The 24870-nt window shown below is 38.4% G+C and overlaps 1 long non-coding RNA gene across 1 annotated transcript in view; it reads left to right on the forward strand.

The window, feature by feature from the left end:
- Positions 1-24870, forward strand: part of LOC106490493 (uncharacterized) — a 360542-nt gene that overhangs the window by 330094 nt on the left and 5578 nt on the right. Inside the window, exons 4-5 of the long non-coding RNA XR_010883870.1 lie at positions 1131-1208; positions 9193-9294. This is a non-coding gene — a long non-coding RNA (uncharacterized lncRNA). The remainder of the gene's footprint in view (positions 1-1130; positions 1209-9192; positions 9295-24870) is intronic.

The raw sequence follows: 24870 nt of genomic DNA on the forward strand, positions 1-24870 counted from the left end.
GGCTGTTTATATGGATTAAAACTGACTTAGAATGCTAGAAGGCATTCTAGCTGTAATGGTAAACTAATTAGCAATTAATACTGTGCTATGGCTTAAGAGTCATTGTTCTGTTATACTTTGTCATTAAAGTACAGATTTTCAAGTAAGCTATGAATGATTATTCATAGAGTTTTATCTCATTATTGTGAGATAAAATTCTTTGTTCCTTTACAAATGGAAGAAAAGTGTCATGGAATAGCAGTTAAGGAAAAACAGTGTTGAGACTGGCACTATGTGAAACTTTGCTAAGTAATTTTATAAAAGTCACTCCTTTTTAAGCTGTGACAATAATTAAAAAAAGGGAAGGATCAGATCTTTATTCAGATTTCAATTGCCCCTATAAAAGCTCTGTGTATATATAAATCAACCAACAGTTTGTTTTACAATAGCATATTTCTCTCTGTTAAGGTGCTGGAATCCTGGAACGGCTAGACAGATATCATAAAACAATACTTCGTGGATTTACCCTTATATAGATCTAGCCTGGCACATTTTTTTCTAATGATAGGTTAATATGTTTAGTTTACATCAGCTGCCAAGTACGAGTACTTCTCTGAACTGTATCCAAACTCAATATGTCTAAACTAAGATATAAGACCATCTTTTCCATGTACTTCAGTAGGGTTAGGATCAGGTACTTATTGAATCTTCAAAGTCAATTTGGAAATCTTGTGTAATCATACCTTCTTATATCCCTTGAGCTGATTCACATGTCTGTGATATGTAGAGATATCTGAAAATGTTTGAAGTGAAGTGATCCTGATGTGATTCTTTGAATTTGTTAATGCATCTAAGTAAATTGTTGATTTCTGAGAACCTAGAGAATGAACTCTAATACTGTGTTTTCACTGTTTTTTTATTAGTGATTTATGCCTTTTATTTAATGGAGTTACCATTCTTTGGTGTTATACTGAAATGACAGAAAAAATCAGGTTTATGGGCAAATATGGTAACTGTCTGACTCACAGTTCTGATGGTCATTGTTACATCCTGTCTGTTTTAATAGCAAAGACTATCCAACAGACAGAAGGAAGGCAAGAGTTTTGAAATAAAACTTTTAGAAATATGTTTTTTCCGTGCTCTATTTGCAGATATGACTTGGAAGACTGGAAGAAACAGATGAAAGAGAAGCCTTGAATTTCATTCCAAGCCTTGGCTGTCAGCTTAAGGTACAAATGTCTGTCTGTAAAATATTGTTGGTTAAAGTGCTTAAGAGTTCAAATAGAAAAGAAAACTTGCATAGAAAGTCTCTTTTTCCTAAGTGCACTCCTGCCTAGCAAAAAATGAGTTCTTATCTGATAACAATTCTGTTCTTGCAACGCTGGCTTGATGTTTTCTTAACACCTTGGCTGGAGTCCCTGCACACCAGCCAACCTTCTGTAGATCCCAAAAGGACTTCTCGCAAGGGAAGTCTCTCTCTAAGCAGGCCCCAGAAACCCTGCTGAAAACATCTGACATAAGAATTTGGGGTCTGGAGACTTTTGGAGGAAGTCAAAGGAAAGGAGCGAGGTGGGAGAGTGCACAGGTGTTGTCTTCAGAGGTCTGGACTAATTGAACTTAGGTCTTCCAAGAAAAACAGACAGACCTGGGTTATTTCCAACTAATGTCATGCAAAATATTCCTAATGAAAGGCAAAACTGCTCACAATTAAATGTTTTCCACATTTCATTATAAGTTTGATAATGGTCCAATTTTTATGAAGAAGGGGGAGGAGAACTGCTGAAGTACACAAATTCTTAACTGGAGATTGGCCAGCTTATGGTGTCCCCTCATAAACATGTAAAAATGCACCTCACTGAAGTAAAAATAGTTTGTACCCCCCCCCATCCCCAATATTTAGCATAAAGGAAAATGTGGAAAGTGTGAAACCACATCACCAAATGTCAATGGGTTAACTCATAAACATGTATAACTTTCTCACTGTGCAGTTCTGAAAAAAATGTAGCTTGCAAATTGTGTTGCAAGCTACATTTTGCAAGAAAATTCCATAGAGTTTGCACAAGTCCATTGTATCATTCTTCAGTTTCCCCCTTTTTTGTCAGTTGCAGAGGAAAAGGAGTCAGTGTTCTGCTCTGCATGGTTTGAGTGGCCTTCCCATCTGCCCCTGCAACACTACAAAGCCCTGGGTCATGGGAAGTGCAGCAGTGCTTGTTTTGTGTGGGGGCAAACTGCTGGAACAAGAAGAGAACTGCCACATTAATTCATTGATGACTGTGGCATGGCATCACTGCTGCTGTATCAGAAGTGCTGTGGCCAGGTGCAGAGGAACCACAAAGCTGCACCACAAAACGAGGGTTTGTGCGTGCGATCTTCTTTGTCAATCCAGCCCGATGACTCACTATGGGGTAGGGGCTCAATGTAGTTCAGAGAAATACCAGCTGAGCCCAGTTGTTCCAGTACGCCAGGTACTGGCTTGAAAGTCAGGAAGCATGGCTCATTCTTTTTTTCCGTCTCTTAGCTCCTGCGTGAGCTTCAGTGAATTTTCATCTCAGGCTTTATCTGTCTTATTCACTTCTGTTTTGAAGACACAGATCTCAGAGGTATTTCAGCATTGTTAGGTGCCTGTGTTTAAGGATGGTGGAGTTCTCGGAGGCAAGGATCTTACTTGCATTTTACTGAAGGTCTTCTGCTTGGTGCAATACAGAGCTATGAAAAAATAATGAGCTTGTTCCCAGGGAGCCTGCTTGCAGGCCAGAAGCTGCTTGTCTGTGTTAGTGCATCAGGCTAGTGCATATGTTTCTCAGCATGGCTGGTTAGGCCAAACAGTGTACCAAAATCATATACTTACACTGCTGTCCTCTCCCAATCTGCTCGAGTGTCTCTTGCAATGCTACACTGTGCCGTATAGACCGGCAAGTAGAAGACTTTACCCAGTAAGTCCCCCATCTTGTCTAAGGGGCAGTTCTGTCATACAAATAGTAAAACACCTCAGTATGATATAGTTGCAGGAGACACTAGAAATTCTATCATGGGACCATAATAGGTAAAAGCACACTTTTCATTCAAGCTCTTAATTCAGAACCAGTGAACATTAAATTGAATCAAACCCTACTTGTCAGTCCAAGGTAGTTTAATGTGGCTCCTGTTGCTAACCTGGATTTAAACTTTTGTCCTCAATTAGATTATCATTTAATTTGCTTCATTTAAGCAGTACAGGAAAATTAAAAGCAGGTGTTTCCTTTATCAAGCAGCTATTGTTATGCTCTCTTTTCTCTTCTGAGTTACAGTCACAGCATTTTAAATCATGAATCAGGATCTCCTTTTTGTTTTCAGAAAAGTCTAGTGTACACTAGAGGAATGGAATGAAATAGGTTCTCCTACTGGTTACTGTCATAATGGATAAAGCTCTCCGATAAACGAGGGAAAAAGAAAGGCAGCACCAAACTTTTATTTATCATCATTGTGTCTTGATGGTACTTGCAATTTCCTGTGGCTACCGTGACTAATAAAAAAGTTCCCAGAATAAAGGAGTGGAAGCATAGCTCTGGCCCCAGAGCATAGCAATGGTATCCCAGTTAAACCTGAACTCCATTCGCAAAGTTATAGAGCTCCCCTAGATAACTGCACAGAACTGTGTGAAATGCAAGTAAGATTGTTGTATCATTTGGCTGAACAGTGATCCCAGTTCAGCCATGATGACAGACTCCTATTTGGATTCTATTTAAATACTATGTTAGTCTTTTATGAAGAGCAGTGGTTAATCATGGGCTGCAAAAAACAAAAGCTTATAATGAATTTGAGCTGGTCAAAAAAACAGCCAATATAAATCGTTTCAAAACCATTCAGAGTTTGAAATACGCGAGGTTTAAATAGCTTTAAGATATAGTCACCAAGATCAAAACTGTGGGTATCTTAAGTGAAGAAAAAGTGGAAAAATTCCGTGGCACCCATCATGACCTGCAATCTTCCAAAGATGTTATATGTATGCTAAATGTTTATATAAAATCAGTTCAATGTTGTGCATACATTTGAAACACAAGAGCTTAAGGCCCATCTTGGAGGGCACTAATGGGTCCCAATACTGGAAGCTCCTTGTAACTGAGTGAGGAAAGAGTCTCTGAAATAGCCTTTTTTGATTATTCCAAATGGAGAGCAAACTATCAAGTCTAGGAAGCATTTTCTGAGAATTCTTGCTGGCTGAGGAGTTATTAGTCAGGCCAAGCATTTGATTAGCACTGACTTAGGTTGATTTTCCACTAGCAATGGGTAAACTTAAAAGAGGTCAGTGGTTTCATTCATTTTAGTAAAGGATGTTTACCAAGACCTTCCCAAAATTCTGTGAGATAGATAGAAATCTTCCAAGGTTAGATACTTGGAAAACTCTTGCTTAAGCCACAGGAAATTGGGTGTGATCATTTCATCATGAACCAATTTGATCACTGGCTATCTCTTTGTTATTCAAGTGAAAATCTGCCAGAAGATTTACCAAATACTGCACTCAGTTCCATAATATAATTCACTCCACTGATTTCAGCTGAAGCACAGCAAAACTGGGACCAGAACATGGTCCATAATGCTCAGTTTCACTTCTTTGTGAGAAGACATATTGGGTTGTACAACTAACATGATTGCCTAGGTCTTTAGGGATGGGGAGTAGCACTTGTAACTGATGAAATTCTGCTTGTCTTGCTAACATCACAGTCATGCTGTTAAAATGGTGGTTTTCTCAGCCTGCTGTGGTTTGAAATACTAGCTTACATTTCACAGCAGTTGACCTTCATCATGCAAAACAATGAGCAGTGGCACCATGGAAAAGTCCCAGAATACAATTCTGTTTAAAAGAAACAAAACAAAATCTGATCCACTGGTAATCTTAGAAGTTATTTAATCTAGCAGGACGGAAGACTGCTTCAGTAGCAGTGTTTAAAGACTTCTAGCCCATATGCCAGTCCTTATGGTTTTGAAGTACAAATGAGAATTCAAAAATTAAATCCCCAAAGAGATTTTTTTTCCCCTTTAAATGCTTTACCTTATAAAAAGTTAGTTTTGTGTATAGGTAAATACTGACTGCAGTTTTGCTATGAGGCTTCCACTTTTTCAGGCTAGATTCATATCTGCAAACATTTTTAGCACAGCACATGCATGAATAAGCACAAGGAAGGCTGTGCAAGTGCCATGTTTCTGTTCCACTTCTTTTTAAAGCACATTCCATGCTCATGAAAGCTGCTAGACTGATGAACAAGAAAGGCGAGAAAATTCTGTGCCCTTATGTATATTGTGCTTTATAATTGCAGTTTAGGCATTTTTCCCACCCTGTCTCACTAATATGTATCAATCAAAAGGGAACTCTTCTATAGCTGATAGTCTTTTTCTTATGCCCATGCCATCATTAGCCTTTGTGCTGAGATTGCCAGCATGTGGGTAATATTATTTGGGGGAAGGGGAAATGGGCTTGCTTGCTTGATCGCTCTGTTTGTGCGTGCACGGGCCACCACACAGAGACTCTTATTCAGCAAAGCTTCCTAAGTGTATGCTTCAGTCTACCCACGGTAGTGAAACTGTTAAAAATGTGCTTAACTGTAATCAGATGTTCAAATTCAAAAGGATTTAAACATCTGCTTCTCATTAAGTGCATGCTTAAGAGCTTTGCTGAATCAGGGCCTTAGCCGTTAGGAAATAAACAGAGACCACCAACTTATTTTACATATACTCTTGAAGAGTGTTCAGATAGATAGTAATGACTTTCAGTCAGTACTGACCAGAGTTGGCTTTGAACTGCTGACCTAGAGGTGAAAGGCTTGTATCCTATTACCGATCCCTGGGGCAAACCAGTCTTACTTGTTTTCAAATATTAATGAATTAAATCAAGTCAAAATGTAGCCCCATTGATTGCCTTTTCCCAGTATTTTTCCTGTGTTGGCTGATGCTGCTGTAGAAAATCTTCCGGAATCAGTGCTGTCCACATTTCTCTGGTTTAAATCACTTGCATTGTAAGCAGAGTCTTAATGACTGGAACAGTTGCTTGGTTTCTAAAAATATTTAGAAATGGACCTTTCCGCAAATGTTGATAGTAGCTGTTCATCAAGGAAAACACACTTCTGTAGGGGTCTAATGAATTATTTAGGTATCTATTCTCCCTGTGATATGCAGACATAACTCTCACTGACACTAATAGGAGATTCATATGCATGCCAGGAGCAGAAAAAATCCCTGGAGAGTATTTAGACAATATTCCTTAAAGGATTGGGAGAAGGAGAGGAGATGTGGAGGAAAATCACTGATGCAAACAAGAACTTGTCATTTTTCTACAGAGGATATGTGTATTTTTATTTTAAAAATACAGTGGAGACCATTAACTAACAAATATTTAAAATTTCATTTGCATCTCTAAAAGTATAGCTTACATGCAGGCCACACACAGACCTCCATTTGTAAATAGGCATACTAATACCAAGAAAAGCAGATACTCCTGGTAAGTGCTCTTTTGAAAACTTTATTTTCAGTCTTGGATATTTGACTTTTGGGAGCCTCTGTTTCTGACTAAGGAGGCTTATGGAACCACAACTACTGTCTGAAATCTGGGGTTACTTCTTTGACACTGGTTATAGATGTACATTCAGTTCACTGAGTCAGGTGAGAATGGCGTACGTCAGATGTCAGGAAGGCCTTTTCTTGGCAGGTTTTGTTCGGTTCCTGGGCAACCTATGCGCAGATGTAACAGGCCAATAGACCAGGGACTTCTGGAACCTAGGCCATGGCACATATGAGATCCGGGTGCCGTGGCAAGACATGCAGACAATTTAATTTTTGTTTTGTTTTTTTCAAGCCATCCCAGAGAGCCGTCCCTCTAACAGTGCTATATCTGAGGCAATTCAGTCCGCTTTGGTAGAAATGGCCGCCAAAAATCGTGGTAAAATCATAATGGACATACTCTATTCCCTGCCTCTGCTGCTTTTCCTCACCAGAGCTGTTTTGCCTTATACAGCTCAGCCAGGAGGTCCTCCAACTGTATCAGACATGGATCCAAAAATCCTCAAACTTAGGTTTACCACCATGCTCTGTTCCTCAAACTGGTTATTTGGCAGCAGGGCAGAGCTGCTGTCTAAACAGGGCTTCCTGGGGCTTTTGTTTGTTTGTTTGTTTTACTTGCTTTTCCCCTGTTTATGTGTTCTGCCATGCTCTGACCAGGGCCTGAGGAGGGGGTGATGCAAGGCAGTGTCTTAGCTGAGGCTTCTGTTGTCCATGCTTGTTGCATTTTATGTATATTAGAGTTGAAGTCGCCTGTCCATCTGTACAGTTCTGGTGCTTGGTGTGTCTGAACTCCTCCTGTAAGTTGTTTCCAGGCGGGTTTACAGTTTATAGGGGGAATTAAGATGCCATTGGTAAATGCTTCTGGCAAACAGCAGTAAGTAATCCGCAACATTGAGAAGGTTGTGGTGACCTTCTCCCTGTGCACACCTGGCAGGAGGGCAACACTGAAGGAATTATCACTTCTTTGGGGTTTCCTGGCTCTGCAAGGAGTCTGGCCCTTGCTAATCTTAGGGGTTGTAACATGAGGAGGTACACAACCTCTGGACTGAGAAGCAGCTTTAAGTGGGTAGTATCTCTTTACTGTAAACACTTCCCACCAGTTCTGGAAAAACCCAAAATAACGATAATGCAAAGTTGCTGGAAAGCAGAACTGACTAGAATTTGTGTCCTGACACAAAAATAATATGCAGCAAAACATGACACTTTTTAGGAGAAAAAAAATATAAAAAGGGCAAACCAAATTCCTGGCAAAATATAAACTGGATTATTAGAATGTTTTAATTAATCAAAGATTATATCAGTAATTCACTAAAGGACATCTTGAAAATTTATTATCTTATCTTGACAGCATGTCTGTTGCAGTTGGAAAATTACCAAACCAAGTGCAGAGGATAAGGACCCTCACCTATAGGCATGATGACATGTCTAGGAATGAAAGTTTTCTAGCCTGAGAAGACTGCAGTTCACTTTAGACAAACTTACTTTCCAAAAACATTCATAAGGTTGATAAATTCCTCTACCAGCTATTTTATCATATTTTATATACTGCTGAAGATATTTACTACTTTCTCCAATGCTGGATTTTCAGGTTGATGTAAAAGAACATGAAGGAAATGTCATCACTTTAAAAAAGGTATTTTTAATAAAGACTGAAAAACCTTTTCATGAGACATTAATTTAGTTGTGCTGGATCACTAGATTCTGTTCTGGGTTGTGACTTGCATTTAATTTAATTGGCATGTCTTTTCACTACAATTCAGAGAAAAATGAGCAGAGCCCATGTGAGGAAAAAAATTACAAATCAACAATAGTAAAACTTTTTTTGGCTCTTTTTACGGATGACAAACATGCTATGATTAAACTGATATTTTTGTTGAAATGTTTTAGATTTTAGTGGAAAAAAAAGTCCCTTTTCTTCTCCACCTCCCCCAAGCCAATTTGCTTTCTTTTTTTGAGAAAGAAAATACTTCTTTTATGGAGCTAAACTTAAATTGACATGGTCCTTTGTATAAGTAGGTATTTATCCATGTACATTGTTTGCTTCTGGTTACAGTCTTTACAATACTTTGCTCTATAAAAACAAAATTTTGAAATGATATGCTGTAACTAAACTGGAGACTCAAAACATTACAACTTGCTATACAGTTATACCATACTCTTTCCTGGGACTGATGGCTCCAAAACAGAGGCAAATGCTGAAGGAGAAAATACTGAGATTTTTAAGTGTCTGACTGGAATGGATTTAACTGGACTGGAATGTTGGTGGCTTTAAAACTGGTTCAGACGGAGATACAACAATGTCAGGTAGAGTAGTAAAGTCCATTAGCCCATTCGTTTTCACTTCATGAATAAAAGACATACATTTAGCTGTCAGTGAAGGTAATAGAGGTCATTTGTAACCAAAATGGTTTGTTTTCTCAAAGCTTACGGTAGACATCAAAGTAGGTCAGCTGGGGCAGTGTCTACAGTGCAGCACTTGTATGCGTAAATATTGATGTCCTTTAACTTGAGTAACAAACCATTATATTATAAAGATATAGGGAAGAGGGACAGGGCTAAATATTTTCAGTCAGTCCTGCTCAAAGATACCAGTGCATCTTCGAGAACTTTCCTGTCAGTAGATCTGCCTAACAGAGAGGAGGATACTCCACTGTCACTGTCCGACCTTCTGCTCCTCTACAGATTGTGCACCCTCCTCCTTGCAAAAAGGCATATTCAGAGCATGCTGTCAGCGAAAGAAGGATGAGCGGTCACCCACGCCAGCGCACAAGGCTCAGCGCACAGGTATGGCACAACTTCCTATTCTGCTGCACCAGGCTGTTACCGCTGTGGGAGAGGCACGCAGCCTTCAGCAGTGGTCATCGTCATCGCCCTCGGCCTGTTCCCTCTGCCTCGCAGCTGATGGAGCAGCAAGCCCGGCACTGCCCCAGCCTCTGCCTTCTCCCCTGCCCCTTCCCATGATGAGACCACACTGGGCTTGCATCTCCTTGTGCAGGAGACAAAATCCAATTTTCCTCGTACTTCTGGGAGTGTGGTGCTACTTTCAGCGGCAGCCCCTCCACATTTGGTGGGCAGGTAGCTCTCCACAGATCTGCTGACTGTATAGTGCAGGACTGGGCTATGCAAAAACTTGGATGCAAGTAACCCCCCCCCCCCATTTTTCCCTTTGCAAAAAGAAATTGAATTTACATCACTAAATTTGGTCTGAGGGGGCTTTTTTCAGGGTGAGGCATTTACTCAAACCTGTTTTCTAGATGGGGGTTTCAATGGTTTGGTCTATGTCTCCTTAACAAAGATATATGCTAGGATTAAAGGATCTTGAGTTAACCTCTCCAGCTTATTTAAAATGCACTCTTTGTAAAGTACACATCAAAAGTGTCATGAACTCTCTTTCACTCTGGGTGGTAAGGAGGGTGGAGAAATGTTATAAACAAAGTAATACAGGGTAAATTGTAATCTAAGAGGCAAATTTTTTCCTATACAAGGCAGCTGAACCAAAAATACACTCCCTAGCTGCAAAACCATACTAAAGAGGCTAATGCTTTATTATTATCATTGCTTTACTGTTATGCTGCTTCAAAGCAGTATTTTGTACCCTTCTGGGAAAAAAGGTTAGACAGAAATATACTTTATATGGAACTGAGGCTTGCTGAGCACTGCTGCTTGCTTCTGTGAGATGAAGTTGCAGGTGGCTCACAGGTTGGCAAGTATGCTGTATTTAACACTGCCCAGCTTCTGTAGTTTGTCCTTAGGGGTTAGAGATTCACTAACTTCTATTTACTTTATGGCAGTTCCCAAGACACTCCCTTAAATACCAGCCTCTGGTTTTGCTTTCCTATGCTTGTTGAATAACAGATTTGGAGCAAATTGTGTAGCGGTGCAAATGCAATGCGTAATTATCTACCTTGCTACCAGAAGACAGATAACTATGTTTTATTTTAAATCATACAGTGGAGATGGCTATGTTTCTTATAGTTCTAGTGTTGGTATGACCCTAATTACACTCCAGGCTTCTAGTTCAGAAATGTGGTTTAGTCTTTTTCTTTTTTTTTTCCCCCAAAGAAAATTTTAGCCTGAGAAGCAGAAGGCAGATAAACACCTTACTTTACACATTGGCATTTGCAATACAACAGGACACAGAGCAACAGTTGCACATACTGGAAAATATATATGCATTTTTTAATAAATACCTAGATAAGACGTGGGAGGTTTCAAACTAAGGGTTAAGGAATTAGTCTTATAACAATATCAGAATTTGTATTTAAATGCCCTGCATAGTTCATGCACTAAAAAGTACTTCTTGCCTCGATCTCAAACTGCAGTGTTTGCATATTGAATACTCAGCAATACTTTAAGGAAAGAATAGGTACAATATGGCAACTGCAGCTGTGAGAGAAAAGGATATGAGCTGTCAGTTGGCCCAGCTAGTCCTTATGGCAAAGATGTCAAACTGTACTGCCTCTCGCCCTTTACACATGTCACACTATCTACTGTTGCTGTTTATTTGTTGCAATTTTGGTCAGAGCTTTGGGACCTTCATCCCACCTGCTCCTTTTCTCGGTACATCAGATGTGCTGCTGCATCTGTGGCCGTGTAATTTGTTCCTGCCTGTTAAGTACAGCTCTCCAGTCACCAGCACAGCTTACTGGCTAAGAAGTCGCCAGTGAGAGCAGTAGCCATATGGGATCAAACTTGTGTGTTTTTGTGCTTCATAACAATATTTAGCTGAAACACACTTTCTGCTGCCTGATACTAGCATTGCTCTTCTTATGCTAGCAAGTGTGAAACAGTCCTGTTAGGATAGATTTATCAGAAAACAAAATATTTTTGTTCCCCACCAAAGTGACTGAAAGAATCATTCCAATCACTGGGAAAGAAACAACGAGGAATAAAAATTACCCTCTGTTTGAAGGACAGAAGGGGAGTGATCATGTGGGTAGAGGGAGCCACAGCCCAAAGTATTGTACATCCTGCACACACACGCACACACACACACACACACACACACTGCTCAGAAGTTAACATCGAGCAACAAAGAGTGTAAAGCACAACTAATAGTGATAATATTTTGGAATGTCAACAGTAAGTTTGCTCACAGGAAAGTTAAGACTTATTTACTCCCATAAGGTCACCACTTCCGCTGGGAAATGAAGTTTTGATTGAGAGAGGCTGACCGTTCTCTGCAGCTCCCTGAGTGACAGTCTTCACTGTGAGCTATATGACATTTTATAATTTTTTCATCAGTCTCACCTGTTAAAGGCCTGAATCTTTTCCGTTTGCTAGAAACACTTTTTTTGTTTATAGCCCCACCTTTGTGGGCATGTTACACAACCCCATGTAACTCTTTGTAACTCTATAAGGTCACATTTTAATAAGTGAATGCAGTCCTTTGCCATCTGTAGATGATGAACACCTGCATTAGGAGAGCAATGAATTCTTTCAAGATATTCTTGAATAGACTTGTGAATAAAAGTATCTCCTACATCTCAAGACATGTGAAAACAATAGTCCCACAGAGTCAGAGGCAGTGTGTTATGAAATTCAAATATGTTTTGCTTACATGGGTCTTAGGATAAATCCTTTCTTTCTTTCAGCTGTGAAATCCCTCCTTCAAGCCTTCAAATAACCCATCTGAAAGAAATCATTCCAGCAGAGCCATTACAATTAATTCTATTATGTAAACCTGTAGTTTCAGTTTTTCATTAAACTGACAAATGGTTCCTCAGAGTCATTTTCTAAATTACAAAATGCATCTCGGCTGTTTTAAAAGGCCTGTTATCACACACTATCCTGTAACATAGGACTATATTAGTGGGGTGAAATTTAGTCCTTAACCAGGATTTTTAAGGAAATATGTTAGGTGCCAAGTCCATCTGAAGATACATAAATACAGAGATACATAAATAGGGAGCCTGCTTTCAGAATTACTGAGGGTCCGGTGGAGCTGATTGGCGCACAAGGTTTTTGAAAAAAATTCCATCTTTTTCAATGCCATACAAAATTATCAGTGTTTGGACACCCCCCCCCAAAAAAAAAAAAAAACAAAAAACAACAAAAAAAAGTGGCACAAATTGCCAGGCAATATTAATGATGTTAGGGGAGAGTTTTTGTGCCAGCCTTTTCTGGCTGCGTTATGCACATCTTCACCTGCCAGTAAAGTGCTTCCTTCTTCTGATTGAGTGCTATGGGAAACTCATTACCACAGATCTTGGGGGAACTTTCCAGAAATGGTAGCGATGCCATTATACTAGCAGGCATGGGAATTTAGTTGAATGGTCCCCTAAAGAAATCAATAATCAGATCATTTCAAAAGAACCATTCAACAAAACCTTGGATAAAATGACAGATTACTTACAACATTGGTTTAAAGCATTTATGCTTATAATTAAGAATAACAGACAAAGAGTATTGAGTAAAGAAGAGTAAACATCTAGCCAGTCATTAAAAGAATGGAATTTTTCTAATCCTCTTACAAAGATGCTGTTTTAGGTCAAAGTCCCTCTCTGCATAAAGCAGTCACACCACATTTTTTAAGTCAATGAAGAGTTGAGGGTCATAGTCCAGACCCTCAAAAGTACTTTAAACAGACAACTCCCACTGAGAGACAAGCATCTAAATAAATCTGGGGACTTGGGCCCAAGAGATGAATAAAGAGAGTTTAGCTCGCACTGCTTTGCATAGTAAATAATTATGCAGCCAAATTAATTTGATATACCAGAATTTTATTAATGCCTTATTTGCTGGGAGTTTCCATATTCTGTATCACACATGTTTAATCTCAGGGTTAAGAAACTCTGAAAAGTGCTTTTTATTAGGTTAAACTGACAGTTTTTATTTCATACAGAGCTACATTTATAGGCAACATCTGGTCTTTACGTTTATTCTCCTTTGTGTTCACCAATGCTTGTTTGTTCCTGGGAAAGAGGGCATGTGATTATTTATATCTGCCTCACAAGTAACTGTTTGAATCTGCAAAATAAAGTCCAACTTACATTTTTATTCCTTAGATACCTATGAATCCCAGTCAAGTCTCATGGTCTACTTGTGCTATTCCAACCCTTAGTAAATACTCTTAATTGCATTTGTCTTCCTTTGAGAAGAGTTTTCTTGAGTCCTTTTGACCCCTCACAGAACCTGTGAGCCAGTAAGGTCCAGTAGACGCTCCTTCAATACTAAGCTCAAATCTTATCCAGTTAGGCCCCCTTCTAAGACATTGTTTAATGAATTGGAAGGACCCTGAATTTTACTTCCAGCCTATCAATCCCAATAAAAGCTCCCTAAGCTGCATAATTAACTTGGCAACTTTTTCCACACTTGCCTTCATGTCACTTTGTTGGAAGACTTCTCTGTCTGAAATGTCTTTATCACCGTGCTTAACCCTCAAATCTAAAGTGAGTAGTCTCTTCTTCTATAAGGCCTATTAACTTCACTCTACCAGGCAGTATAATAAAGCAATTGAGTAGGTGGCACTGCATCTCCTGTTTTCAGTGTCTGCTGGTTTTGGTGGTGCAACTGTAGCATATATGAACACTAAGGGCCAAATACCCATGTTTCTAAGCTATGTACAACACACATGACTAGGCAGTGGAATCATCTGCCCTTCTGAGAAAGTTTCCTGATAAGGCTCGTAAGCTGTTTAAGAATATGCTGGCTAGTGGTGCTTTTCCTCCTTCTGGATAGGTAGTTAAGCAGACTTATTCTTACTTCAGAGAAGGGGCTCAGAAGTCTGGAGAGGACAAGATTAACATTTTCAAAACTGTTCTTTCATTATACCAATGTTTTAGGCACAGTCTTAGCCCTTGGTATTCAGAGGTGATGTGGATCTGCAGCCTAAGGTTCAACATCCCTGTTTAGATATGGACATTTAAAAATGGAAGTAATCAAAATTAGAGAGCAGTTTCCAAATTCTGAAAGTGAATTGCCCAAGACCATCTCCACTACAAAGAGCAATTTGAAAGACCTCTATTCTCAGACAAATACACAGATTTATGGGCATGGATAAGAAAGCTATGTTTAAGTGGTATGGGATTTTGCTCTCTAGTAACATGTAGTGCATATATAAAATAAATGGCAAACCCTACCTGGATCCTGATCAGAGAAACTGAATTGAGAAAGTCAATGGATATCGAAGTGAGGCTCATCTTATTGCATTTAAAACATTAGAATTTTAAAAACAAGCCCCACAAATTTCAGTTAACATTTTTGTGGTAAAAAGCCGATTGGTCATGTTTTTTAAAAAATATCTTAATTTTTTTTCTCCTGAAAAATTAATACCTTATGCTGAATTAAGGAGTAAACAAGAGGCCAACCTGTTTAGTATGAGTAGGAGAGAAATGAGTGAGTCAGTTCTTTCTAATTTTACATACCACAATCACTTAAGACTCATGTGGGCTAAATCCTACCCTGTGGCATATTACATCTCCAGGAAAAGAGATAGGAAAGTAGCTTCATCTGAATACAGCTAGTTCATGCTACATAGAGTGCCATAGGGGGCTGCAGCTTTAAATGCTACATTGCTCAGACAGAGAGACTATATTATGTCCTATAGGTACATAGTTTTGCAGTATAATTGGCTGCTTGTTGTGCTGAACTCTGGACCAATAATGTATTAACACCCTTTGCATCCTCCACCTATTTCCTGAATTAACTTTTGTATTAATGTAGGAGCTATTCCTAGTTGTTATTTTATTTTGACCTTTACTTCTCCTCCTCTTTCTTTTATTCAGATACTAGCTAATGCAATAATGAATCAGGTGATAATTCAAGATGAGGTTAGTGGTGCTAAGTTTTTCACTCCATCTCCATCTGTAGGCTCTGTAGACCAAGTTACAGTGCCTCATGTTATACTATGTAGAAGAATAGCAGATTCAGATAGCAGATAAATAGGGAATAGTACTATGATTCAAGGTCTCTTGAACACTCTAATTATTTCTATGAAGAGATGACTTGGTGTTTAGTATAGGCATCTTTTGGAATCAACATGTGCAGTAAATTACATTTCTTATAAGATATTCCTCTAAGAGTCCCTTAAAAGAGTATTTCTCTTCCTTTCAAAAAAAAATCCACAGGCCATATTCAATCCACTATTGATAGCAGTTAATTCAGAGGACACTGTAGGAAGAAATTGTAGTATAGAAAGAAAACCACAGCCTTTGAAAAAACAAAATAAATTTTCTCATGAAATAATAACTTTAATGTCATTACAAGCATTTAAGTAGCAGTGGACAGCAGTGAGAAGCGAGGTTCCAACTATGCATGCAAGCTGACACTGATACATACCTACCAGCTGCACAGAAATGAAGTTTTAAAAACACTTTCTGTGCTCATTGTGCAGAACTCATTCCAGTGCCCTTCAGGTTCCTGGGAAACGTGGCTTCTGCCACCGTTCAAAAAAGACACAAGTATTAATGAAGAGAATGACCAAACTAATTGCTCGGAACTCTTAAAAATATTGACAAATCCATCAGTGTTTAGCAAATGCTCAGCATCATTAGGTATCTTCATTTTCTTGTTTCATGAATTTAACTCTCAGATTTCTGAAGATCAGTTTTAAATTTTACTCCTTGGAAATGCCAATAAATTTTAAGGGATAATCTGAGGATGATTTATTTTTAAAGGTCTGTAATTCCCACATTAAAATGTTCTAGTCAGGGTGGAGAAAAGAAAAAAAAAACATCCAAAAGTTTCTGAACTGCCTTAATTAAGCCTATAGTACTTGGTGAATCTTCAGTAATGCTGCTTTGTGAAAGCATCTGGAGTCTAAGGGGATTACTGGAGTGGTTTGAGATTCATCAGAAATGTCCTCCTAGCTCGAGCATAGTTTATACTGCATGAGCATTTAAACACGATGCTGTCTAATTACACTGACTGTTGGATATTCTAAAAACCACAGAGCACACCCTTTCCTATCACTTGATCTTGGCAGGCAGTAGGGAAAAATCTTCACTTTGGTAATCTGGATCTCTAAACTCAGCCATTGATTGGAAATCTAAATTTTATCAGGCACTGGAATTAAAACCACAAGGTGATAGAAGCCAGGTTTCTCTAAAATAAGTAGACCTGCCAGAAAGATAGGAAGTAAAAGACTATGTTGGAAACACATGCTGCTCCTTGGTTCTGCTGTTTTTTTACTGTCTTTTTTCCAGTGCAAACAATACAGATTGTTTAGACCACGCATGTATAATACATGTTAACTTAATAGTCCTGTATATAAAAAGTGCAGTATTGTGGGAATATTCTTGTGCAATTTTCATCATTGCCAGTACAGATCAAAACATCCATTTCTTTTCATTTTCAAGTAATAAGTCCAATGTGTATGTGTGTATGACATACTGGTCTTCCATCTAAACTCGGCGTGTACATTTGGTTGCCATGTGTTAGAAATGCTGCTTTGTGACTACAGTCTCATGTAGGGCGATATCTAATTTTCTGAGAAGACTACACAACGCAGTTCACCAAGTCTTTGTTACTTTTTTATTCAAATTCATGTAAGAAATGTAAAATGGTTTTGATTAGCTCCTAATGCTTTCAGATGCTCTTACCAATCAATATATGGGGTGTAAGTTTCTAGGACACTCACGGAATCTTATCCACTCCATCGCTTTATATATTGGGTCTGGATTTGGTCCCTGGTTTCAGAGAGAAGCTTCTAGGCCAGTACCCAAAATACTATATTGTTCAAGCAATGAAGGCCATGATTTTAGACCATAAAGGTCTGGTTTGATATTCTAAAAAATAACTTAACCAGACCTACTATGATGCCAAGGCCATCAAATTAATTTCTGAAGGTACAGGTATTTGCAGTATAGATGGTGAGAAAATGAAGAAATTGCTCTGGATTTGGGGATTTACCTTGTGTTCAGTCAAGTGCAAAACAGAATTGAAAGAAATAGGAATTATGTCTATACAAATCCCTCTCCCCACAGAAAAACTCACACCTACACATTGCCTAGCGAGCATCAAGTAGATCTCTGCTCCAGTGCTACAGCTTTGTTCACCCTTGGGTTGTTCATCACATTTTTCAGCTTGTTTCCCTTTATAATGTTTCTTGCTGAAAGGCCATCATTATGGGCCTGACCTGACTACTGGAGTTATGAAGAAGAAAAAAGTTACGCTGATGGAGAATAGATAATGACAAAGAGTTTATTCTCCTTCCCAGACCATCAGCTGAGAGGGACCTGCTATCAGCAGTAACTGAGCCTTGAATCGCACATTTTCAGTGCTGCAGGCGGGAGATGGTCTTGAGTTACAAAGCTAAGTCTCACATCAATTAAAGTCTGTGTGTACAGCAGCTGCATTCAGAAAGGTGGAGGAGATTTAATCTTCACCTTTCACCTTGGGTCAAAATACAAGGTTACTAAGACAGACTGTTATTAAAAATGGATTGTTTCTGCCAACTTAATGTTAGAAGTTTGCAGTTATTACTAAAGCACTTTATTACTTGCTCCCTTTGTTAAGGAAACTTGTAGTTAAATAGCGAGGAAGTAATAAAACAGTTGAAAGGAACAAATAAATATTTATGCTAGACTTTCACAAGCTGTACCAGTTTTATTCCTTCTTTTTGATAACATTAGAGAATTATTCTCTGCTACATCTTATTGGTGAGTAGGTGAATTATACTGGTTAAGTATAAAGAGAGATTTCCAGGATTGAACACTAACTGTGCACTTAGCATGAATAGAGATGCATAGAGTGGAAGGAAGATTTTTATTAGTAAGAAGATTTAAGAAACAAACCTTATAAGAGGCACTAGCTTCTTGGCTGCATCTCAGAAATCCTGTGTCCAAATTCAGCTCATCATTGGAGTCTGTGTGTATCTCTCCACTGTTTTTCAGAGGAAGCTGAATAAAGCCCTAAGGGGAACAAATTATTGATCTTTGTTCCCAGGTTGCACTAAAGTTAAACAAGGTGTGATTGATCATATGGGTATCACTGCCTTTTAGATTTGGTTTGTGCTTTGAATTTGAGGCCAAACATCTTTGCATTCAAATAACCAAATACCTACAGCCATACACTTGGTGTCCGTTTTCATCTAAAAGAAGAAATTGCCCCAAAGAGACAGTACAGATATTTTCTTTGTTTTTATACAGCCTATTTTCCAAAGTTTTATGGAGAAATATTTAACTGCAAGACTATATGTGCACTTTAAAGATGGGGTCAAAAATCTGGGTTTCGGATAGGTAAAATTCTGCTATTACTAAAATCAATGGAATCTTTGTCATTGGCTTGGAAGGGTGTGAATGAACTGCCTGTGAACAAAGGAAACTCTTACTGTCATTAATTTACAGAAATTTTGTCGTTCCAGTTTTACATCATTAACCTCAGGTAGAGTAAAGCTGTCATAACAAAACAGAAAAAGCAAGCTGTGCTGGTAGCAACTCTTACTCTTCAAGGATAATGTTTGAAAAGACAACTCAGCCAAAAAAGTTGAATTTAGGGAAGGAATTTTCATCTTCTAACATAGAAGTCAAATACACAGCCTGCTGTGTCTATACTGGGTTCAGTGGCACTCACACTGGGAGTGTGCCCCTTTGAAAAACTGACTCAGAGTATGCGTTAGTCCTCTGTATAAAGAGTGTATATTTTACAACATGTGTGCATTGTTTGAGTTATAACTGAATATGACTTTTTAATGTATTCCAGATATATTAAGCAACAGCTGAAGAAGTATGTGGAGCTTATTCTAGTTTTTATTCTAAAACACATGTACTTTATTTATAATGTGGAAACTGTACAGTCATCACAGTAATTACACTTTGACATTTAGCTTTTTATTCAGAAACAATACTTTTATTAAAATTACAGCAGCATTTTTAGTTAATTTTCTATTTAAACACTTAGTGTTTAAATTAGTCTATTTAGTGTTTGAATGGTACTGTGTGAAACTGATTATCCCTTGCCTATTAAAAAAGGTTCTGTACAATAGCTCCAGGACTGGAATAATTCATAGATAGCTTAGATATGGGGTGGCATGTGATGACTTTTGTTCAAAAAGGCAGAGGTCTTCTTGCATTAAAAAAAAAGGCTAAAAATATGAACTGAATGTAACAGTCAAAGTGTCATCCTGAGTCTGCTGAAAGCCTTAAATAGTACCTCAGAGAGGTGTGAACCAATTTCCTTTCCATCCAATTCAATGGAAGAATTCCTTTATAAAAACCCTAGAAAAAGACTTTGTCTGCAAGAGGACCATGTAACCCAATATCTGAGGAGTCCAAGGGTAAATGTGAGTGCATGTTTACAGGCATTGCTGCGTCTTTGGGAGAAAGGAGGCTGCACTGAGGGGAAAAGATGACCTATACTACTATTCTTATTTCAAAAGCCAGGAAGCCGAAGGACTCCTGTTGCAGGCGAGGAATAGTGTAGAAGTGGTGCCATGCTGAGCCACAAAAGATGTGATTTCATGCTGTCCAAGAACCCACTGCAGCCGTCAGATGTCTTTAGCTGGGCACTTCTGAATCAAATATTCAGGTAAAGATATGTGAGATATAAGGACTAGTTTTAGCACAGATTTCCTAACAGTCACTAAAAAGTTTTTCTTTTACTTTGGGATGGTGTGGAAGAGAATATTTATTTTCAAATAATTCAAAAAGTGTTTGCAAGCATCAGGAGAGCACGAGAAAATGCCCTAGTACGATATCTCAAAAAATGAGATAGCAAGGATTTTAAATATTGAATAAAATATTTATTGAGTAAAAATATTGTATAAAAACCTGAAGGTTTTTAAAGCTCTAAGTGTATCATTTGTTAATTAAAAGTCACCATATAGTCTTTGCGGCTGTTGTCAGCTCTCAACAAGCTTTCTAAACCAGTTGTTGACACAATGAGAGAAAAAGTATTTGTACTTACTCTAGAATAATCTCTCTACAGTGGTCTGCAAAGAAAAGCTTTGAGAATGTAGTGCAGACAGAATAAAAAAGAGAAAAATAAGAAGGAAAGAGAGAAAGGGAAAAGGAAAGGGAAACAGAAACAGACATGGAAAGGAAGGGAGTAATCGCCTTGAAAATTAGAAACAAAACAAAAACACAGTCATAGTTTCCCAAAACTCAACTTTCTGCCTACTCAGCACTGTTACATTCACCTTGTAAAACAGAGGAAGAAATCCGATCTTGAAGACACAGAAGTCTCAATTTTGGAACAGACTCCACTCAGTAAGCCCTCCTGACCCCATGGCTTTGGCACAGCTTTACAGTGCACCTTTCTCCATATGCTTCCTCTTGGCTTCGCACAGGTACCAGGATCACTTGCGTGGAACCCTGTATAGGACTGTTTCCAAGTCACCTGAAATAATATTGGCAGTGCAGTTTATAAAAACATCACTGTGTACCACCTTATTAAACACAGATGTGGCTCTTATGAGGGCCTTGTTATCTGGAGGTAAGGCCTTACCTTCATTTGCTTGGGTACCAGCATCCCACAAAGAGATCTCTGTTGTAGTGCATTAATGTAGTGGTGGCAAAACCAGCTGCAGCTTCTGGTAGGGGCTTTCTGTAGGGGCTGCACAGATACAGGGCAGAGGTGTTCCTCCAGTCCTGACCTCCTCAAGAGAAAGGTCAGAAGGCCAGATTTTTTTTCCTTTTTGCATATGTATGTTAAGTGCAGGAGTTTGGAAACCCTTAGCTAAGCTAACAGTGTTCTGAAAAGTTCTTCACCAAAATATAAAATGCTTTATAAATAACTTTTGAGAATGCAACAATTGATACCTGTTAATTTATTAATTTAGGAAGCTAAAGATATTGTAGAGAAGAACGTCAGAACAAGTATCAGAAATGCAAGTAACTGAGATTTTTCTGGGTTTGAGTGGGATTTCTTCAGTATTACTTTGTTTTTAAATGTCTTATCATCTATGGTTAATATGTGATTTGCTGGATATAAACTGCAATAGTCTGACAGAATTTCTTTTTTCATTACAAATTTTTACTTAAATTTGCTGATTTTGAATAGACTTCTGCCAAGAAGAGTTTCCTTCTCTAGGACAGAATTTCTGCCAAAAATCTCTATTTCTGGCAAAGACTGACAGAGATTTCGGTAGCCTTGTATTCAGAAATCTTCCCGGGTTGATGGAAATTTAGTCACAAGCCCTTAGTCTGAATCAGACAGACAAGAGCTCTGACCACCAGGCTTTTAACTGGGACTGCATGGCTCTCTCCTGAGCTTTTGTTTTTTACATAAACTTCAAAAGAACTTGTTTTTCATCCCAACAGGGAACAGGAAAAGATTTTTCTTGAAGGCTGAAAAAGTTTCATGGTACAGAAACACCATTTCATATCCATATGTAATCCAGAATTGAGTTTGTCAGTGCAGTCTGAATTTTGTCTTTGATCTCTGAAAGAAAAAGGCAGTCTGTGAAAATACTGCTGAACTAAAAGAACATAAACAGGCTTAAAATACCACATTCTGATAAAGGGTAAAATACTACATTCTGATGTAGTATATCAGACAAAATCCAAGGCCCTGTGAATTTAGCAGAAAGACTCGCATTGCAGTAGCGGGACAATTTCAAAGTTTTGAAATTTCATTTCACTTTGGATATTTATCTAAACCTTATCTGAATTTATTGAATGTCTAGTCTTGTTATCTGGTCTTTGATATTTTCTGTCCCCAGAAGTATGGCAGAAAGAATCACTTCTTGGCAAAGAACGTACACATCAGCGGTCACTATCCAGCATGGATCTCTCTGGAGAGACCTTTTAATTTGATGTACACCATAGGGCTAGCTTAGCTGCTTCTTGCTTAGTAGTAGATAGGCGCTGGAGAAGCATGCATGAACCACATTCCCCTGAGCCACCTGCAAGACAGCTTCCAGGGCTCTCACTTTTTATAAAATCACTGAGAGCTCCATGAACTGACTGTGCTGAGTGTGCAGGGTCCTGGAGCACGAGGTAGTCTGCAGTTGTGTGCAGCCCAGGCATGACCGCCTTTTAACTTACTCTTATCCTAGGACACGTTCCATGGGTAGCAGCCTTGTACCCTGTTCCTCCCTCATCATGGGAGCATCTGCACTGCTCAGATACACCAGAGCATTCAGGTGAGTAAGCACGTGCAATTTCATGTCAAGGAATTTTATAGCTTGAGAAGTATTTTAAGGAGTGGATTGGAGAAAAGCCCTATCACTCCTCCCTTTCTGCAAGTCCCAGTCAGCCAAGCATGGGCCATGGAAGAAAGGGTGTGCTATACCACTGTAAAAGCTGGTGTAATCAGGGCATTTTCAGTGCATGCTAACAAATTCTGGTAAGCCAAAATGCCTCCCTCTTCTAAACTTTGATGAACCCTGTAGGAAGGGACATATCAGTATGAGAAATAAGTTCTATCTATCTAACATGGGTCTATTTCTGCCAGAATACAAGGAAAGTTCAGCATAATTATTAAAAAAAAAAACATAAGAACATGTACTGAACTTTCTACTGGATCACCAAGGAGAAGTGGGGCTACGAGTGACCTAACATGGCTTAGCCATTATCTGACTTTTACTCTAATTTTATTCATGGAAAACTTGTTTTCCTCTCTGTGCAGTACAAATAAGCAGTCACCTACAACATTAAATAATGAAATTCAAATGTACTGAGTTAATCACTGGAAAAGTGCTTCATCTGAAAACTCCATGGGGGATCACATTTCAGAACACAAGTGTCCTTGTACAGTATGCATTTCCTCTTTGGTTCATAGGTTTGCTCATGCAGAGATTTGGAGTAATATTGAATTACTGCCTGAAGTCATGCCTGCCTATCTCTTTCATTAATTACCTTGCATGGCTTTGGGACAGATTAACTGATAAATATATGAATCCCTGGTGTAGTAACCTTTACTGTGTATTTAGAATAACTGATAGGCATGTAATCTCAGAATCTGCAAAAACTTTTTTCATTCTCACAGATTTCTACTATGCTCTTGCTATCTGAGTTGCCTTCCACCTGGCTGTATTGTGGTTGCTAAAAATGCTACTAACCTGACAACTAGGGACTCTACAACAGAATTCAAATTTTCAATCCAAAAGAAAGATTGATAAGGCTTTTCATAGATGTATTTATTTCTTTTTTTGCAGTTTAATATTAAAGATGGAAGAAACTCCATAATGCTCTGTATAATCTTCTCTGGGCATCAGATGCTTCAGATGAGGCTAAGAAATGCAAACCAACCAACCAACCATTTTTCTGTATTTTTTTTTTCTTTTGGAAAATGTCTCAGAAACTGGTCATTCTGGAAGGGTAATCACACTGTCTTAAAAAAAAGGTCTAGTTTCTGATGCAGCTGTATTTTGTGTTTCTCTCCTCTGCCCTTCAGCAAACTAGTCATTGCAAATTATTTGACCAGTGGAGCTCCTTCTTCTGTGTGCAAAGATTATTCATAGATGTGTTTTAATTTTTAAAATTTTTGATGTGACATTATTCAGTGAGCAGCACTTCAGATACCATTTCAGCATCTAGAAAGCAGGTGAATTCTTTGCTTTGATTATCTATTGTTAGGCATTCTTGCTGCATAATCTAGCTAGTGATCTAGCTAGACAGTATTACTGGATGGAAACCTTGTGTTGCCTGAAATGTGTATTCCCATAAACTTTGCTTTTGGTCACCACTGCCAGTCAAAAGAATTGGTTGATGATAGTCTGAGGAAACAAAATAAAACCAGATATCAATATTCTAAACCACGTATACAGATTTCTCTGAATTGGTGTTTTTGAGCACTCCTTTCTTAGGCCATTGTATAGATATATGTAATCAAATCAAATAACTTATGATAAGACCATCTCGTTTACCAGGAAATGATCTCAAGCGAACAAGTCATTTCACTAATGCTATTATATCAGGTCAGATGGTAACTATCCCCATTCACTGGACTGGATCTTAATTGGTTATCTATATCCATTTATCAGTTCCTTGATAACCTCAACTTCCGTAACCACAGCATCTTTACTGTTAGAGTTGCTCTCACAAATGCAGTATCTTTTTTACAATTTCCTTCAGTTTGTGTAATTGAAAGGATCATTTCAGAACCATCAAAAAAGAATATAAAAGGCAGTTCAGATGATGCTAATGGAGGAAGAGGGAACTGCAGAACATTTTGTTCCTCTGGTAAAATTGTACCGAACAAGTCACAGTATTGCATCCAAACAGATAATTATGCATATATAAATATGGAGCATAAGATTCTAGGGCAAGATTCATGGATGGTGCTGAAAGAAGTTGAGTTGCAAGGATAGGATTTTTGAATGCATTTGCTACTGGTACATTAAAAATTGCTTTAGAATTCCCAGCTTGACAGATTAGATCCGGTGCTAAGGTTTCCCTCAATATTTCTCCAATTTTCCCATACAATCAACTAGTGTCTTTCTGTTAATACCATATAGTTTAGATAAAGCTTTAATAA

The sequence above is a fragment of the Apteryx mantelli genome, chromosome 3, assembly GCF_036417845.1.
Source record: "Apteryx mantelli isolate bAptMan1 chromosome 3, bAptMan1.hap1, whole genome shotgun sequence".
NCBI classification, from domain to species: Eukaryota; Metazoa; Chordata; class Aves; order Apterygiformes; family Apterygidae; genus Apteryx; species Apteryx mantelli.